Genomic DNA, 19,059 nt, shown 5'->3' on the forward strand with positions numbered 1-19,059 from the left:
CAGAGGGAGAAGAAATTCAAATAATTTCAAGGTGTAGTTAAAAAATAGGTGGAGGGGATTTTATTATGTGGTGCCTGTGACAGTAAAATACAAAAATGAATGATGTGACGGTTTTTAGAGCCTTGTGTTGCTGAAAGTTCTTTTTATCTTTTATTTCAATTTTAGGCTCTTGGTTGCTTTTCAAACTTCTGTGATGATTTTAAGGGGAGTGGGGTTGCTCAGGAAATGTATGCTCCAGTCATATCTTTCATACTCAGCCTTCTCTTCTTCCCTCGATGTCTCACAGATGTCCAGGTTACCAATGGATGGCTCTGCTTGTAGGCAATGCACAGACTACAGGGAATCAATGTGACTCTTTTTAAGTCTTCCCAAAAGTTCTTCCAAGTGGTGCTCCTGCTGCAGCTGCCTCTAGCAGTAGCTGCAGGGAAAATCCACTTCTGGAATTCCCTGCGGGACTCGCCCAGTGGGAAACGAAGAAGGTCGAGGCTGACTGCCTGAGCATAATTGCTCTAAAATGTTCAAAAATTCAAAATCTAAAAATATATGCTAAAAAGTTACTGTAAAACAAGGGGTGAGACATAAAATACTCAACTTTTTTTGGAAGGTGATCTTATAAGAGTTTTTTGCTTCCATGAGAGCTGATATTTGGTTAGTTTGGTACCTCACGTAAAAATATTGAACTTAAGGCCCCTAGCTGACAATGAACTCAGGTGTTGGCAGAGGGATAATACCAGCTTCTCAAGGAAATGTTGGAGATTCAGGTACTGGGGATGTGGCTGTTCCATCATATTAAGTTCAGAGTTCTCCGTTTTAGCTTCTCCCATGAGTCCGAAGACATGGATATTTTGTGTAGAGYTTGCAAATGTCTGGACTTGTTTAAGGCAGCAAGACCTTTTTATCTGTGTWTAATATGTGAATGACTTTTTGTCACTTGAGTAGATATTGCAATCTGTTGAGGAACTAGGAGTGTTGGAAGTACCTCCACAAGATGSAAATATAAATCTTGTTTCTTGTAACTGGTTCATCAGTGGAAATGGCATCATGTTTAATTTGTAGCAAGATTTCCTAATGCAACTTTTACAGCAACAGATGAAAATTATGAAATGCAGACTTTAGTGCACTGTTCAGTCAGGAAAGAAAAAAAGTGGGATTCCAATTAGTTTTGTCAAGATATTCAAAGTTCAAATTTTGCTGCAATTTTGYTCCAGAAGATCATGTTCTGGAAATTTTATGATTCCATTGAGCTCTTCTGATCAGTCCAGTAATATTTACCTTAATTCATGTTGTCTTTGACACACTRAAGTGAGACTGAGTTGAATGGCTGTTTATCAGACAAGAGTATGTGCTTTTCACCATCCTTGGCTTGTACCCTCTCGAATTTCCCCTGATACAGGTGGTTAGAGTACAAGTTCTTCCCTTGGCTTCTCTAGCATGTTTTTTTGGACAGGTTCTCTGATATTCTTATAGGAATGAGGTTTTTTTTTCTTCTTGCTACCCAGCTGCTTCAGGCCCTGTGAGCAGTGCTGAAATCTTGCATTCTAGAAAGGCATTTTTCCCCAAAATTCCTACTTGAGCACTTGGGTTAGAGTCTGCTGCTTCAGGGAAGCAAGATGCTCAGAGAGACAGACAGAGAGATTGCCAGACAGCAATGTTCTGCTGAAGCAATATGCACAGCTGGGTAGAGGGGGAGTGGGGTGAAAAAGCGTGATAAAACCTCCCTGTAGATATATTCCTGTATTCCTATTTTCTTCATCATTCTGGAGTGAGCATTCTTTGGGATATAATTTGTCAGAACATCTGGATTTCTTTGGCTGCAGTTAACTGCTCCTTTTTTTGGATTGTGGAGTCTGCCTCAGTGATTTTTGGATAGCGGAATTGCAATAACCAGCCTGAGGTATTTGGATTGGAGGAAGTAATAACTCCCCATTGGCTGGCCCGTGTAAATGAAGAGCCAAAAGAGCTTAGGAATGCTCCATCAGTAGCTTGCTGACAGAAGCCAGATTTGCCTTTTGTGAATTTTATTTTGCGGTGGAAGAAAGCGGGGAAGAGCAAGCATCCCAAGCACTTTGAAGGAGATTCTTACTCTTCAGATTTTACAGATTGCTCCCAGTATGAAACAGACTTTAAAGGGGTCATTCCTGGAAATTATGATGGGGTGGGGGCAAGGCTGACCGACTGTAACAGCTAGAGACTTAAATATGTTGTTATATCATATTTTATTAAAATTATAACTGAGAAAATGCTTAGAATACTCAGTGCCTCTTAAGACTTCAGAAGGCTACTTCACGTGATTGGGCTTCTTTCAAAAAGCCTAGCCTGAGAGATGGAGGAGAAAACCTTTGTAATTCATTAGCCTGCTAGCAGCCRTCATTGATTACAAAAATTCGACTGCTTAAAAAAACCCAACAGATTGACCGATAAACAGCAGTGGTGTGTCAGGCAGCATTTACCGCTCCGGGACACCGCGGTGGGTGAGTGAATGTCACCTCCCTGTGCTGGCTGCACACCCTGCAGCCGTGTCCCAGCCCACTGCAGTGCCTGAGCCATCGCTTGCAGGTGTTCCTGCAAAGGAGCACTGCAAACCACGGTGCAAAGGTGGCGTTTTGCTGGGAGCTGTTCAAGGTGGGGGAGTTATGATGGGCTCATCACGCAGAACAAGAACGCTCAACGGGTGCAGCAGTGCATGGCTTCTTCCTCTCCCCAAAAAGCAGTAACTGGTACTGCCAGAGTGTCTGTACCCCAAGTTTCAGTCAAGAACAAATTAATTACGAGTAGCAGAAGAATATCTATTTTTAATGACGCTAAGRCTCAAATGTTAATTATCTCTAATTTATAGAGGCCATTTTTCTTTTTCACTYTTAAACCTTACAGCTGACAGATCTTTTTCTGTAGGAAAAAAAAGGGCTGTTTCAAATTGGTTAAAAAAATTGAATCCAGACCTCATGCTGCATGCTGTGTTAACAAAGTAAATAAACCCTTTCTTCCTTCCATTTTTTCACTGCRTACACTAAAAACATATGAAAGAGTTTTTAGATTTACATGGATAGATTTGACAGCTTTTTCTTATTTCCAAAAACTACAAGAGAGAAATCCATCTTAAAAGTTGGTCTTCAAGGGTTAGTTATTTATTATATGAAAGCAAATAATTGTGGAATAGAATAGAATTAAATATGGGGAGGTTGCTTCAGGTGTGTTCCAGAGGGGTGTTTTCCAGCTCTATGATTTTCAGGGTTTTTTCCAGCGTACTGAGGAACAAACTGTGTGCGTGACCTTAGCACTTCATGGGGGAAAGGCCACTAACAGGAGTTGCCTTTTTTCCCTCTTTGCACACCCTGGTTGTGTTTGGTAATCTCTAGAGCTGAAGCTGTGATCAGTGTGTAACCTCTGCTCGGGATCTGAGCTATTCCAAGCCCTGGTATGGATGGGGCTTGTGTCACTCTGCATTGAGGCACAGGGCAAAGCAGTGCAGCTCTGCTGGGGCTGGCAATTACACTGAGTTAATGAGCCTGGCTGGATCAGATCTGACTCTCTGCTGCATCCCCCAAAGCACTCATAATGTACAGATCTTTTCTGTCACTTGACCAGCTCCAGCTTCCATGTGGATGCTGTGGAGTTGGTATGTTTTTTGTGTGTACTCAGAACAGAGAGATTTCCTAAGTCATCTGTTCTTTTTGAACTGCAGGGTTTTTTAAAGCAATTCTGATTTTACCCAAGCTGTAAAATCAAACAAAACTRTATTTGTAATCACTCAAGAGTTTTGGTTTTTTCTGCTCATTAATCATACACCAAGTTATGYACCTACATAAGCTGTTAAACTCTGTTAACCTCAGTCTTTGCTTGTGGGATCTCATAATGCTTCTCTTGTGCCAGGTGYTCTCCAGAAAGCACAAAAAGGTGCAGCCTGCACAGAGAAAGACACTGAGCTGTRGAGATATCTGAAAGAAATCAGTTTATGATGATTCTTAGGGACTGAGATGTGTGCATTTTCTATTACCCTCACATTACATCTTGAGAAATGTGCCTGGAGGTTGTGCAGTGTCAGCGCTGCACAAGTGAGTGGGTTTGGCTCCTGCTCTGCACAAGAGTCACRTTCACACACTGCCGATGGAAAGGATGCAGATAGTCCTGCCCTTCTGCTCGACCTTTTCAGAGAAGTAAACAGATGAAACTGTCAGTTGCTATTCAGCAAGTAATAAGGGCATACATATTTTCCCTACTATCTGCAGGAGGGAATGCATATATACATATATATACATATATATATATAAAGTTTTTATTTTGAGTTTATATACAATAAACATCATATACTTATTATAACACTACAAAGACATTGTGGTAGTTTGATATAGCCTGTGTTTCCTTTATTTGTTTTCATCTTTAATTCAGTTTTTTTTGTTTATTAGTGTCTCTGCATATCAGCTTTTCCATAGAAACTGTAAACCGTGCAGTACCATGTGCGTGCCTATCGGGGAAAAAAATTTCTCTTTTGCTTTACATGGACTCTTGGAAATAATTATGCACTAAAGGTTGGAAAATTACTGTATTGGTATTGTYCTCCATCCAATAAGCACATATCCAACAAAGTATTGATGGAAGTGTTTTACTTTGCTGACTACAATATGTTGATTGAACTATTTAGCAAATTGTTAATCCATATGATGAAAATAAATGGCTGGTGAATGTGCAATATCTTCTTTYAAAAATAAATTTGCTGCATGTACTGGAATGGGCTCTATCCTATAAAAGCTGATTGATGTTGTTGCAGAACCCAGTRACAATATCAGCATTTTCAGCTCTCCCAGCACAAACACATGAAGCTGCAACTTCTGTGATTGAAAAGTTCCAACAAATAGTTACTCCTGGTCTCTGATGGGTGATGGTGCCTGGCTGGCAGTGGTGGTGAGGATGGGGCTGACTGCCCACAGCAGCTGTGTGTGTGTGGAGCTGTAGTGGCTGTGTGAGCACAGTTCAGTGCTCCTTTCCCTGCAGGGAAGGACAGTGCCAATGGTGGCTGTCCCTGAGCCCCTCCAGGTTAATGTGTGTGCACTCTGCGTTCCTGTGTCACCGCCAGAGCTTCACTGAGGCTGGGAATGTTCTCCTGGAAGGTGCTCTAATGAAGGAGTGCCAGTTGATTTCTCAGTGATTGCTTTCAGTAGTTGCTTTCTCCCTGTGCTTTGCCTGGTTTGTTCTGTACCTGGTTATTGTGAGATGCCATGGGGGAGGTACAGCAGTGATGGCAGAACAGTGCATGTGAGCAGCCAGCAGTGGTGAGTACCGGGAAATCGCTGAAAACCTCCGCTGATTTCATGGAGTAATTCCATAGGTAACCAAGGAAAGGATCTGGCATTATTTGTTTGCTAAACTTGCGTGCATTCTGAACACAGCCTTTGATCATCAACTGAAATGCAAAGGCTTTCATTAAGGGCAGGCACAAAAGATTCAGGAATGGTAATGATTCAATCTTCTGAACTTTGACAGTGGATTGTCTCAGAGTGCTGCAAACGACTGAAAGAAATGTTGTTTTTAATCATACATAACTGCCTTCTACTAAAGGACAGTTAATTAAAGCTGAATTTAGCATTTATGCCTARAGAAATTTAACAGATATGTCTGTGATAAATGCATTACTCATTGCATATTATTCTGTATGAGATTTAAAGAAAATTAAGCATATCATGAGTGCCCACTCTTGCCCACTGGTGTTCTTCCTGGTAAAACCAGCTGAGGTGTATGCAAGATACCTGTATTATTCCACAAACAAAATCACAGGAATGGACACTTGTTACCAGCATTTTGCGTTTAGCCTAGGCTACAAGCTGTGTTTCTTGCATACCTTTGAGCTCTCTTCTTGTCTGGGGAGGCAAAGGTGTAGAGTGTGCTCTTCCAGGGAAGCGTGGTCTTACCCCACTTGTGAATAAACTCCCCATTCAGAGGTTTGCATTTTGAACAGGAAAACCTAGGGCAAATGAGGAGAAAACTGAAATTCTAACAGAGTAGTGGGTACTTGGGATTAAAATCTGACTTTTTGTTCACATTTATATTTTTGTAGTTGTTCTAGAATACTTTTGGGGCCAGTAGGGAAAAGTTGTTTTAAGGCAAGGTTTTAAAAAGTGCAGCAGTTTGTTTAATCAGGAAAGGTACGGGGAGGGTATTTGACCTTTCAAATCCTTTGTATTTATCTCCTTTTTTTTCTCTTACATTTTGTGGATTGGGACTAGAACTGACTTGCTTCTTATACTTTATATAATAAAGTATAAGAAGTTTTATACTTGGTTCTGAGCTGACATTGTGTTTGTAATGAGGCCTGTGTGAACATCCCATAAAGATATCCCAATAATTGTAGCATTCAGAGAGTTTGTTCAGGAATTCRATCAACAGACAATGTGACTGTGGCTGCCAAGTATGTGCTTAACATACTTGTATGCAATTTCTCTTTCAGTGTATATCAAATAATAAAACTGTTTCTAAAATTACATATATTTACAAACACTTGGATCAAGATATTCAAATTAATTGTAAGTAAAATGTATTTTGGGAAGAAGAGAAATACAATCTAATGTCAGTCCCACCAAACACAGTTACATTTGTCTGTACAGCTACTGGTTATAAAGTGGTTAAAACCAAATGAAAACAAACTTAGCTGAACAAAAAAAGTATTGCAAAATGCAACAGAAATTGTTTTTGTGTTTTAAATCCATTTGACATTTAGGAATATGCTTTTATTATACGGAAGGCTGTAGGTTAGTCAGCTGTTGACAYCCCTTTCCTCTTCTCTGTTGAGTCAGAAAAGCAGAAACACATCCTCCTGAACTGAGTTTTATCCAGCTAAAGCATGAATTAATATTCTATGATTCTAAATGAGTTGAATTCCCTTGATTTCAATAAGTGTAAAAGATACTTGAACTTTCTCTCTCTGTGAAGCACAACTTATTTTCATACAAAAACCTGTTTACTTTTTAAAATATTTGCTGAACTGCTGCTGGGTTACAAATATGTAAGGAGATTATGAAGAGGAATGTTAATTGATAAATTATTTGTTTATTTTTCTTGAATAGACATCCATAATAATAATTACGAAATGTCAACACCTCACTTGTTGGGCCAGTTGTCAACTGTTTGAGTCTGACACATAAACCAACTTTTTAGAATCTTAAAATTACATGAAATTTCTTTCTTTTAAGAAACACATCTGCTCTAAGTTATTTTCCCAACTTCAAAAGGGTAAGATGGGCATCACCARCATGGAAATGTCAGTAATTTCATTTTCATTTGTGACTTGAAGCATTTAAAGGTAACTTTTGGATCMAAATGTTGTTATTGACCATTTTGTACTAGTTTTCTGCAGAAAGCTTTGGAGTTGCTAATGTTATATGAGTGGGGAAAATCTAAATGTAAAAGTGCATCCAAATGAGGACTCCCACGTATTTCTAAAGTATGCTGTCYCTCATTAAATGAATTATAGCATTCTTTACTATCTTCAAGCTTTTGTGGGAAAAAAGTGTTCTACTGCAGGGAATCAAGTGGTAGGAGCTGACTGAGAAAAGCTGTGGTTCTACTTTGTCACATCTTTGTGGCAGACTTTATGCTGGTGCTTTTTAACAGCATGTATTTAGAATAACAAACAGACAATTAAATTATGTTTGCTTGAAAGCAGGGTTTCTTTTTGTGTCCTGAGTTTGGAGCTTAGAAGAGAAGAATTGGGGGTCACATTTGAGGGCATGCAAAAAAAGACGAGTCTTTTGCTGAGAGATTTRCAAAATGAGTTTGAGATTTCCTTGGAAATCAAGCCAAAAATTTGTCCTTGGGGAACGAATATCTGTTATTTAGACTGATAATCAAACAGATGTGGATGCTCAGTATATTCTCCCTTGTGTGCTGCTTTTAACAGAAAGTTTTCCAAAGGCTTGGGTTTGGCCCTTCCAGGCAATTTTAGAGGGATGTCACAGAGGTTTTCTTATAGTTTTTCTATTAATTTTTGCTGTTTAATCAGTTGTGTGTTCTCAAAAACCACTCCACAATAAAATTATAAACACACTAAGGACACCCCCCACCAACCCGTACTCCATTTTGGGAAATGTAGAGGAGGAARCCAGGTTATCCCATGCCTGCTCTTGTGAAATGAAAAGTAGTTGAATRCAATGGCAGCTCCACCTCACAGAAAATGCAGGGATGAGTGGAGCTCCTTTGTAGGGGGGAATACAGAGATTTTCCTTCTGTGATGCCTACAAACCTCTCTGACCTCAGAGATGCTCAGAAAGTGGTAGAGGAGGCAGGGTCATGCACTGAGTGAGACTGGGGATCAGGATTTCTGCCTCAGGTCAGCTCTTAAGGCAAGTATTTATTTGGAGGAAATACTTTTTAATGTACTGTGCTCTTTCCCCTGAGGTTAGAAATTTTGTTTCCAGATAACACCTCTAGATGAAGGATTCTGTCACTCAAGTTACAGACAAAAAGTCTCCTTTTAGTAAAGGAGCAACTGAACACAGCTTTTCTCTCTTCAGTGACTCAGGAAAGTTCAGAATGATAAATAAGCAGTGGTAAGAGACTTTTTCCTCAGGAACCAGCAGATGCTGTGCTTTAATTATTACTTAATTGTTATAAATGATATATATAACTGTATTTAAATTAATCTCTAAAACATCAAAAAATATGAGGAAAGAAAGGCATGAAGACTCTTTTCATTCTTATTGGAAAGCAACAGCAAAAAATGTGATGATTCACTGCCTTTTTTCCTCTCCCTTCTCTCAGGTCCGCACCAGTGTCCTACCTGATCACAAGGAACCAAGAGCAGATGTTGGGGTAAGCAATTATTTTCACAGACTGATTTTTTTTCCCACCTCATCAGCAGGCACAGACACCCMCTGCTCAACAGGAGCTGACAAGCTTTTTTAATAGCAAATGTTGGGTTAAATGAATAAAATAACCAAGGCAGGAGAGAGTTTCTCATTGATCTAATCCCATTCACATCGTTTTTGAAAATCTTTTTCAGCTGAAGCTATCCTAAGACAAGCACAGCTGTCTGAACTCCCTGCTAATGCCATACAAGCAATCTGAATGAGACTGAGAGCCTGGAATGGCATTTCCTAAATATGTAATTGGGAATTAGTCTCTGGGTCTGAGAAGGCTAAAACCTTCCAGATAATATGGACATCTCGTGGGGTCGGGTATGTTGGTCCTACTAGAGCTGAATAAAAGGCCAAAGGTGTCAGATCWGTCTGCAATCATGTAAAGTAACTGGACTTTTTAATTTTTAGCCTAAGGTGTTGACTTTCCTGACCTTACCAGGGTTTTCCTGGCATAGTTTTTTTTCAGGWCTTAAGCCAGTGTTTGAAAAATCTGTAGCTTGGCAGCAAGTTCAATCTTAGCAAAATAATCGATGTGGTTTAGCTTTTCATGTAGSTGATATAGAGACTTTTCTCTTTGGCTGCCTGAGATTGTTCATCATCTACTCAATGCACCTATCTCAAGATTTATAATTGTGACTACAACACTAGCAAAATTACAAAGGAACATTACTCTGCAATTAGCATTACAGCAGCAAGTCTGTTTAAAGCCTGTTTTTCAAGCCTCTCCTAGTCACGTGGGCAAAGTTAGATTGGTTTGTAGACTGCCAGGATGGACTACTGACATCTAAATCAGTATGGAAAAAATACTTTCCAGTTTGATATTAAACCCCTTGAATACCAGCATAAATCTTCGTTTCGGTCAAGGGATCTTTTAAAATTTTTATTTGATTTTGTAAATACCTCCAAATGGTCAAGCAAAGATTTTTTTTTTTCTAAATAAGCATAAAAATATGAAACAGACAACTAAGTGGAATGTTTTAAKYTGATAAAGTCATTCACTTTAATTTYATAACCCTGGAGATGTAGATATGACACTCAGAGGTGGTGGGTACCATGACCAAAGCTCTTTGACWGTATAAGAGAGCAGTGAAATTGCTTCTTGGCCCTGGTCACATGAGGGCTCTGGCTAAAGATTCTTCAATAGATTTGTATTATTTTGTGCTGCAGAAAGAAGCCCCAAGTGGCCAAACCTCATATCAGTTTCTTTCCAAATACCCCTTTCCCCCTTTCCAAAYGGTCAGGCTTCAAATACAAGCACTCAAATGTCATGAAATGTCAGAATAAAGGCTGCCATATAGACACTGTGCTGTGGAATGTGTTCTTACAGTATGAAGAAGGATATGCTCTTGGAAGAAAATAAATAATCTGGGCTAGACATGAGAGCAGAGAGTTTTAGTGCARAAACACTGTCATGTTGAGTGATCTAAAGGAAGACAGAGCCATCTGTGTGTTCACTGCAGCTGTGGATCACCGTGTGTCACACCTGGATGTCTCTCTTGCAGAATTACATTTCACTCAGCCACTGAAAACTAACCATGGTCTTTGCTTGTATGGCTGGGGTATTTTTCTCTATATATATCCTACAGGCCTCTTTTTTTCCTTTCTTCCTGTTCATACCTTCCCAGATCTCGTGTTTTCCCAGCGTTCCCTAGACTCTCAACTTTTTTTTTTATTTTGCTGCTGAAGTGTCAACAAAAGCATAGGAAACCCAAGCCTGTGCCAACATTACGAACAAGCCACACCTCCTAACTCAGTTTACCAAATTGGAGACCAGTGTTGGTTCTTATCTGATTTCAGAGTTGTGATTTGAACTATACATTTTATGTGGAAGAAAACTGATCTTAATGTATAGCTGGATTGTTTGCATTCAAACACTCAATATCCTGCTGCCTTTCCTGAAAGAAAACAGGCTGGAAGGTTTGCAGTTATTTTTTGGTTTTTTTTTTTTTCTCTTACCAGAGAAAGTAACTCTTCTCAGCAGCGACAGATTYTTTTCTCTTTTTCCCTCAAGGGAAAGTTGCTCTCTGCAGGCAGCTTCTGTTGACTCAGAGGGACTTGATTCTTCTTTAATTTGTATCTCCAAGAATGTATATAATTTAGCCTGGAATTTAAATTTGCCATTCCAACAGTAAATTTTGTGTTACGTAATAAATAACAAACTTTTTATCCTTACTCTTCTATTGCAAAAATTAAACATAATATCATGCTCTCATTATAATTTATTTAGTGCAAGTGATATTGTGTTTTATATGTTTGGAAGATAAATGGATAGGAGATGGTTTTGGCTGTTAGATCCCTTCCCATTGTTCCCAAGACAAGAAAATGACTGCTGGCCAAGTTGACTATATGGGAATTCAGCAATATGCAGCAGGATATGAGCAGAGGTTAAAAAATAACCAAAGTTATTGGTTAAATCTTCAAAAGAAGTACAATGAGGAAAAGGGATAAATCTTCAAAAGAAGTTTTAATCCTTTTCCTCATTGTACTTTTTTTTTTATTGTTTGAAGGTGATTTTTTTATAGAAGAGAAAAATATTGTGGTGTAGCTTAATTTAACTTTAGGCATTCTAGTTGCATCAGCACATTTCTCTGCACTTGTAATGCAGTGAATAGGTCCACCTTACAATGGAAATAGAGGAAACAAGTACTTAAAACATTGCCAAGAGCTAGAGAAATATAACATTTCTATTAATAAACTTGTGCTGAAGTCAATTTAAAAATACCTTCCCAGCAAATAGGTTCATATTTGGAATACATGGATGGTAGTGCCAAAGGCTTGAGGAAAAACCATAGCAAAACCAACCTTCATGAAACACTAAAAACTTGGCATTTCTTGTGATCCTGAAATTAGAAAAATAGCAAAAAAATGCAAAATAAAAATTTTCCTATRGCTGTACATCTTACAACCTGTTACTTTGTCTGGTTGTCAGAGTGCTCTTAATGGAAAAGAGAAAGTTTCCTGCCCATAAAACCTGAGTTTTTAACAGTTTTCTTATAATTATGTCATAGATGCATAAAAGATTTCTACTGGATARAATGTCAAACTGTTGTGTTGAAATACAACATTTTTCTAGGTACCAGAGAAAAGTTTTCAAATGTGAGACCAAAAAAAGTAACAACTAAAAAAGGAATGGATATTTGATCTTTTTTTTTTTTTTTCCTGCTTTGATTTGTAGCGAAGCTTCCTGGGCTGTGCAACTTTTAGAGTAGGAGATCTGGTRAAGTCAAAGGAGCAGCAGTTGACCCTTACCCTCAGGTGAGTGTTTCCTTCTGTTGTAAATCAAGGTGAGTTCATAATCCTTGGTGTTTCTCATCCAARGAAAAGCAACAAAGGTGGGGAAGGGTCTGGAGCACGAGTCAGATGAGGAATGGCTGAAGGAGCTGAGAGTTTATCCTGGAGGAGTCTCAGTGGGGACYTTCTYRCTCTCTACAATCACCTGAAAGAAGGTTCTTGTGAGGTGGGATGGGTCTCTTCTGCCAGGTAACAAGTAATGGGACAAGAGAAAATGACMTCAAGTTTCACCACGGGAGGTTTAGATTAGATATTAGGAATAAAYTCTTCACATGAAGGGTTAACAAGCAYTGGAACAGGYTGCYSTGGGAAGYAGGGGAGTCACCATCCCTGGAGGTATTTARGAGAATTGTAGGTGTGGCTCTGAGGAACATGGTTTAGTGATGGATTTGGCAGTGCTGGATTAGTGGTTGGATGCTCTTGAAGATCTTTTCCAATATAACCTTCCATGATTGCTGCTYGACTGTTTTAAACTCCATGTTACATCAGGTATGTTAGATACCAAGCTGAAGTGCTTCAAATTCTGCCATGCACAAATCCACAATTAAATACCAAAATTACATAGTAAACCCATAACCTGGAGCTTCCCAGGTGCCAGGTTAAAAAAGGTAATTTTATAGTATGAAAACCTATGGAAGCATTGCAGGGAACTTGCCATAGGGAATATTCTTTCAAAGTTTGCTTTAGAAAGGAGCAYAAGATTCCCAGTTTTGTTTTGTGTGGTTTCAAGAAATGACAGATGAACAGAYACTTCTTAAAGCTATGCACTGAGGGAAGAAAAGCCAATTTTCACCCCTGATACTGTCTTAAGATGAATCATGATACAAATCAAAACCTTTTGAAGGTTAGGAAAAACCGTTTAGGTAGTGATTTTCAGAATAAATTTTGAAATTCTTTACATAGTGCAGGGATTTTTTTGAGCTGATTTTTGCAAGTGTGTCAGAGGCTTATTTGGGATTACTGGGAAGGGGCAGAAGCTTCTCAGAGCAACTCCTCAAACCCACCATGTGTCTACAAAGACAACATTTTGGGAGGAAAGAAGCTGTGATTGAGAGAACTGAGATGCTGGTGTGTGTTGTGCCTGGGATATTGTACATAAGTGCTGTAGAAAAGCTGTGTTACATTTGTTATTCTGAGCACAGGACAATGTCTTAATTTGGTTTAAGGAGTAAATTATGACCCACTCAGAGATGTTGTGGTACTGTCACTTTTTCAAGGAATCTGAATCTTGAAATGGAAATTTCTAGAAGTATTTGGCACCTGCCTTCCTGTTTCGAGAAGAATAGTTGCATGTGAGTGTGTAGTTTACAAGGCAAAGTTTACAAAATACTTTGATTTTAATTTCTCCCAAACACAGAAAAYGCTATACCTAACAAGCAGATAATTTTGTCTAACAAAAACACCCGATGAGATAAAATGTGAACTGCCTGCTCCCTGTGGGAATCAATTGCAGGATAAATGAATGCCAACTTAGTGACTGTATGAGACTATTCTTACAGGAATTCAAGTTATCTCTAGTGCTTTGGGATAAACTTTGCTTCCCTGACTGACATATCAACAATTTGATCTGAAAGATTACCTCCAACAGGTGCCACAATAACTGACAGAATTTAAAGTTTCAGGACAGTTTCTGAGTAAGTGTTTTTGCATCTCACTCATCTAATATGTAATCARAAAGTTAAGATGGAAAACTCATAATAAATAGATGAAAAATTTGCTTTTAATTAATATTTTTAGTCTTGGTTGTCCTCTTCTTTCAGCCAACACTAGAAGACAAATATACCAATTCAAATTAATTTGCAGATCTATTAAATGGTAGACTTTAGTTAGTTGTTTTGGTTTGTTTTCTTTTTAAGAAAAAAAATCCTAACCTTTCAAATGCATGAATGTTTTCTGATTATGATGATTCATCAGCAGAAAATCAGTAAAAATTAATCACATTTCTTCAGTGTCAATTTAACCAGAGAAGTCTACTAATTTAAGCTTGCATTCCTCTAATCATCCTCTGAGGTATTAGTACCTCCCAGGAGGATGGAGGATGTATCAAGGGACTTGTCAGAGCATGAAATTCTATTTAATTCTTGTTGATATGCTTTGGATGGGAGTTTATCTGGGAGTGCCTGTGATTGAGGTACTCCTTTGTTAGATTTGAAGCAGARATTTAAGGACCCAGAAATAGATCTGTGGTGTGCCCTGTAAATATTGGCGTAATTATAGGAACTGGTTAGTTTTTAACTGAGTTYTATTTTTGTTTTCCTGGTTTTTTTTAGTTATTATGTCTTGCCATTGTCTTTCTGTGGTACAATGTAACAATATAAAAGTGCTTTTTAAGGAAWGTTCTTGTATTTTTCTGTTGTTTTGTGGAGAGCTGGCATGTGTTTACAATTTTTGATTGTTGACACACTGTGCTCTACTTTTCCCTTTTCCCACCATTGTGCCCTAATAATGATTAGGACAAAATTTACCAAACCTCTGCTAAAAGGTTTAATTCTAAAATTAAAGAAATTTTAATTTTGGTTGTTTTTTCCTCTCCACTAAAGTGTCCTAAGCTGGTGGCTGAGTGTTTCTGATAGATCTGTGCATGTATAATCATCAAAACACGAAAATGYCAATTCGTAGAATTGCTTCAGTGTGCACAACTGATGTTGGCAGAGGAATTTAGTTACTAGAGATTTGGGACTGCAGCTTCCAGTATGGAATTTATAAAAACAGAGACGCTTTCTGTAGACTTCAATGTTTCATTCTGTGCTGATGAAATGTCACTGGCTTCCAGCTTTGTCATAGGGTTGTGATGATGAATGGGACAATACATTCTATTAAATAAAACAAAAGSTTTTTTCAGTAGGAGAATATTTCTTAATATTGACTATATGATATAGCGTATCCAATAAAAAAAAGCATGCATGCGTTTTCTTTGTGAATGAGAGTTAAGTATACTGACTGCTAGTTTAGTAATTAAACTGGATGTTTTTAGTTGATTTAATCTTTAAGTTCAGTTTAGAGGATCTTTTTGCCATTCCATTCTGTTTAGAACAGCATGATATTTGGGTTTTTTTTTGTTTTTTTTTTTGCTTGGATGAGGTCTATGGCTTTTAGTAAAGAGCTAGCAATTAGCACTTGCATTAGTCCCTTCCCCTGTGGTCGTAGTTTGCCTTTTTCYAGGAAGGTCCCCTTTAGCTTGGGCCATTTTGATAAGAATTCCACTTAGTTACATGTAAGAAGCAGCAAAAGAGAAASATAATAGTGCTCTCTTGTGTTTTCTGCGAAAATAAGGTACATCTCTGTGACATGCTCCTCTTCAGAGATTGTACAAAAGTCTAAGTGGGGAAATTCAGTGTGAACCTGGGGTGGTATCGGTACCTGTCAGATCCTTTGGTCCCTGTGAGCAATGGGGAGAAACAAACAGGAACTGGGATGGGGTGTATGAATTATACAGATTTTTCTGGGAGATTGTTCCTGTGCATATCTGTCAATCATGCACTTTATAGACTTTCTTCCAGCATGTGTTGGTGCATGAGCTGTTGGACAACATCTGTTTGTGTAGCTATCTCATTTTAGTTGTCTTATTCTCATTAATCTTGGGCAGCACTAAACTTACTTCCTTTATATAAAGGAGATAAACCTATCTAATTTTGGAAAGAAAGTCCTCTTMATTTCCCTCCCTCCAAACAGCTTGTAGTTCACTGGGCCAGAAAACATGAAACTGCACTTTGGAGCAGTAATATTCACAAAGTTTAACTAACTAGAGAAAACTGGAAAGCAGCACAGTTAATTTCTGCAGTCATTTATGTACTTAGCATAACTTCCTTAGCAAATGATGACTATAAAATACTGTGTATTTAGCTGCTTTTCCCTGTTAAAATTCAATAGAAGTCTGTCTACAACTAGTTCTACTTGGYCTTCATCCTGAAATTGTTTCTTTTCTGCTTCATGTTGTGTCATCCACCCCAGGAAGTTGGTGAGTCCAATACAGTTGAGGTGAAACTTGTTTTGACACGAAGCTTAATCAACTGTACATTAAAATATTAAAAACAGAAGGAAATGAGCATTGCAAAACTTTGTTTATTTACCTTAGAATGTGACAGAATGTTATTTACAGTGGACTTGTTTAAAAGCCRTATCGATTGTAATAGGCTTCACTGTGAATTTACAGAACAAACATTTTTTGTGTGAGTAAAATACTTTCATGCTTGGGTATTTCAACATATATTATACCAGTGGATAAATTAATTTTATGGCAATTTGTAAGTTAGTCTGTGCTAATCGCATTTATTGTGTATTATGCAGTGGAGAAAGGGGCTGCCTGCTCGACTCAGTCATGCAGTTTGCTTTTCAGGCAGTCACTTTGTGTTTTATGATTAACACAGCCATGCAAAGATACAGTCTGCTTTCTTTTTCCATTGTGTTTTTGAATATTTTTCTTTTTTTTTTTTTGTGGAAGAAAGATGTATGGCCATGGGAGCCAATTTACAATCCTAAATTTGCGTATTCAACACGTGGTAATGAGATTTGATGAGATCAGCATTGGAGGCAACTGACTGCTGTTCTCAGTCCCTCCAGCTCAGTTTCTTTTGCACCATGAGCTTGTTGCCTCCTTCCTCTCTGGATGCCTTGGTCAACCTTTTCTGTGAGAAAGTAATAAGGTGGGCACAAGTTCCTGCTGCTCATGGTGTTACTGGCTGTCTCCTTCCCTCACATTTGAGGAAACTATTCCTGACCTGGGGAACCTTAATGCCTTGGGATGGTTGAGAAATCTATTTCAAATGCAGGTTCTCTGCCAACAGGTATCAGATGATTGCTGCTCCTYGTCCCAGGCTGCTAAAAAAAGCATCAGCAATTTTCCAGCTCCTTAAGCCAGCTGGATTTTGTGCCATGTGTGGCTTTCTTACATTGACACTTCTTTTATTTTTGTTRCAGCATCCCCCATCCCAACTCGCCCTACGTAGATTGGCAAGGTGCAGTCTTTGTTCTGTGGGGATATTGCTCGCTGACTGGGAGCAATTTGAGAGACCACATTCACTGCACTGTGTGGGCACAGAGTGCCCCTCTCAGCTTTATGAAACTACAGCAAATAAGCTGATTCCATCCTAATGCATTATGCAGTATCCTAAAACCAAATTCTCCCCATTGCTCTGTTGAACACTGTGTATGTGTGAGATTCTCTTCATATCTGTGCAGGTAAATGGCGTGAAGAGTGTACATATGTGTGTGTGTGCACAATACTCAGTGCAAAGTAAAATAATACAAGTTTTTATGATCACTCACCCATTGCAGCATTTCTTTTTCTCACTTTCAAGTGAAATGTTAATCCATGATATTGCTGGAAAATCTGAATTGCATCACGTGTCATGCACCGCCAGTGTTTTAAAATCACAGAGTCTGACACAGCTCACAGCAATTTCTCCATGGGCATATACAGAGCTCTTTGTTGATTTGTRTGCCTGTAGCATTCAAAAGAAACTTTGGTTTAGGGATTTGTTGGTTTTGTTGTCRTTGGCTTGTTTTGGTTAAATTGTGTTTTCATATTTCTGTGAGGGGAGATAAGAACTGGAGGAAGACACACACAACTAAACTGCAGCAAGTCACACTGCTTAGTTTATTCTGACATCTGATGAATTCTTCTTAGTTTATTTCCTTCTCTTGCAGGGAATGCATGGTCCAGATTGTAATATTACATATGTATTAGACCAGAACAGGAGTGTATTTGAGAGGAAAAGAATAGAAAAATAAGACACAAAAGTGAAATTAGATCAATCAKTCTTTTTAAACTTGCACAGAATGCATATTGCTCCTTATGCAGGCAAACAATGCAGTGCTCACAGCCATACTGAGGCCAAATTTTTAATAACAGCAGCAAGGGGCAATATTTAACATTCTAAAGAGCAAGAGACAAAGAGTGAGATGGTCTAACTCCCATTTCATTTTCGATTTTATTTTACTGGGTCATTAGGCCTTGTTGGCTTGTATCAGTTCATTCACTCGATRCCTTGATCAGAACACCTTAAACTGTTGAAAAATTTTCAGTTTTTTAAAGGTCTGTATGATTTGCTGACATCTGATAAATTCCCTTTCTCCTTGGGAATGCTGTAGTCCATTTGTTGACATAGCCTAGTTTGGATGATGGTTTGACACCAGAAGGAGAAAAGTCAAACTATGAGGCTGTAGCAACTCAGGGAATGTTCTTCACTGAGAAGACACTGAAGTTGTTCTGATGCATTTCAAAATTATTATGTATTTCTGCTCATAAGCACCATTTGGACACTGAGCTCTTCCAGATAGTTTTCTTCTGTATACTTTGTTAATTAATATAGCTGCTTCAATTGCAAAAAATATCTGGAACTGGTCCATTTTTAATTGTTCCTTTATTTTATTGTCAATAATTAATTTGGCTTTGAACAAATGAAGTTTTACATGTGTAAATTAGGAAGAATTATGTTTATTTTTCAAGGCTTTATAGAATAACAGATTTGTATAGGGGCAAGATGAGTGTATTCTACTGAGTGAATATTAAAGCCCAATGGTTTGCAACTAAAATAATTATTTGAAATTTGAAGCTTGGGGTTAAYTGTTTTTTGAGATTTTACTGTAGGAGTTGAACTTGATGATTCTAATGGGTCCCTTCCAACTCATTTTATTCTATAATTCTKTGATTTTATGATGTTACGACACTAAACTTTTCTATGAATACTTTTTTCCTGATTCATCACTCTTCATTTTAATTTCTCAGATTATACACAATATTGCCTCAAACACATTTGTTTTGATTCTCCTTCCTTGCATTTTTTTTTTTCAATTCTGCTGAATTTATTCTCATCATTTCCTATTTCCTATTTTTGCCTTGTGCCTGTTGTCACCCTTTTGTCATTATTATGAAATGCTCTGTTACTCTTCTTTCCTTCCTTTCAAAAAATCCAGATGTTCA

General features: G+C 38.1%; 1 protein-coding gene across 2 annotated transcripts in view; it reads left to right on the forward strand.

Annotated features, from left to right (window-relative positions):
- Window positions 1-8,753: 8,753 nt before the first annotated feature.
- LOC130583799 (inositol polyphosphate 4-phosphatase type II-like) overlaps window positions 8,754-19,059 on the forward strand; it is a 111,596-nt gene continuing 101,290 nt past the window's right edge. For both annotated transcript variants that reach the window (XM_057383382.1, XM_057383381.1), the window contains exons 1-2: window positions 8,754-8,799; window positions 12,022-12,101. The gene's annotated coding sequence lies outside the window, so the exon portion shown is untranslated. The remainder of the gene's footprint in view (window positions 8,800-12,021; window positions 12,102-19,059) is intronic.

The sequence above is a fragment of the Malurus melanocephalus genome, unplaced genomic scaffold, assembly GCF_030028575.1.
Source record: "Malurus melanocephalus ecotype Western Australia unplaced genomic scaffold, MMel_1.1 scaffold_628, whole genome shotgun sequence".
NCBI lineage: Eukaryota > Metazoa > Chordata > Aves > Passeriformes > Maluridae > Malurus > Malurus melanocephalus.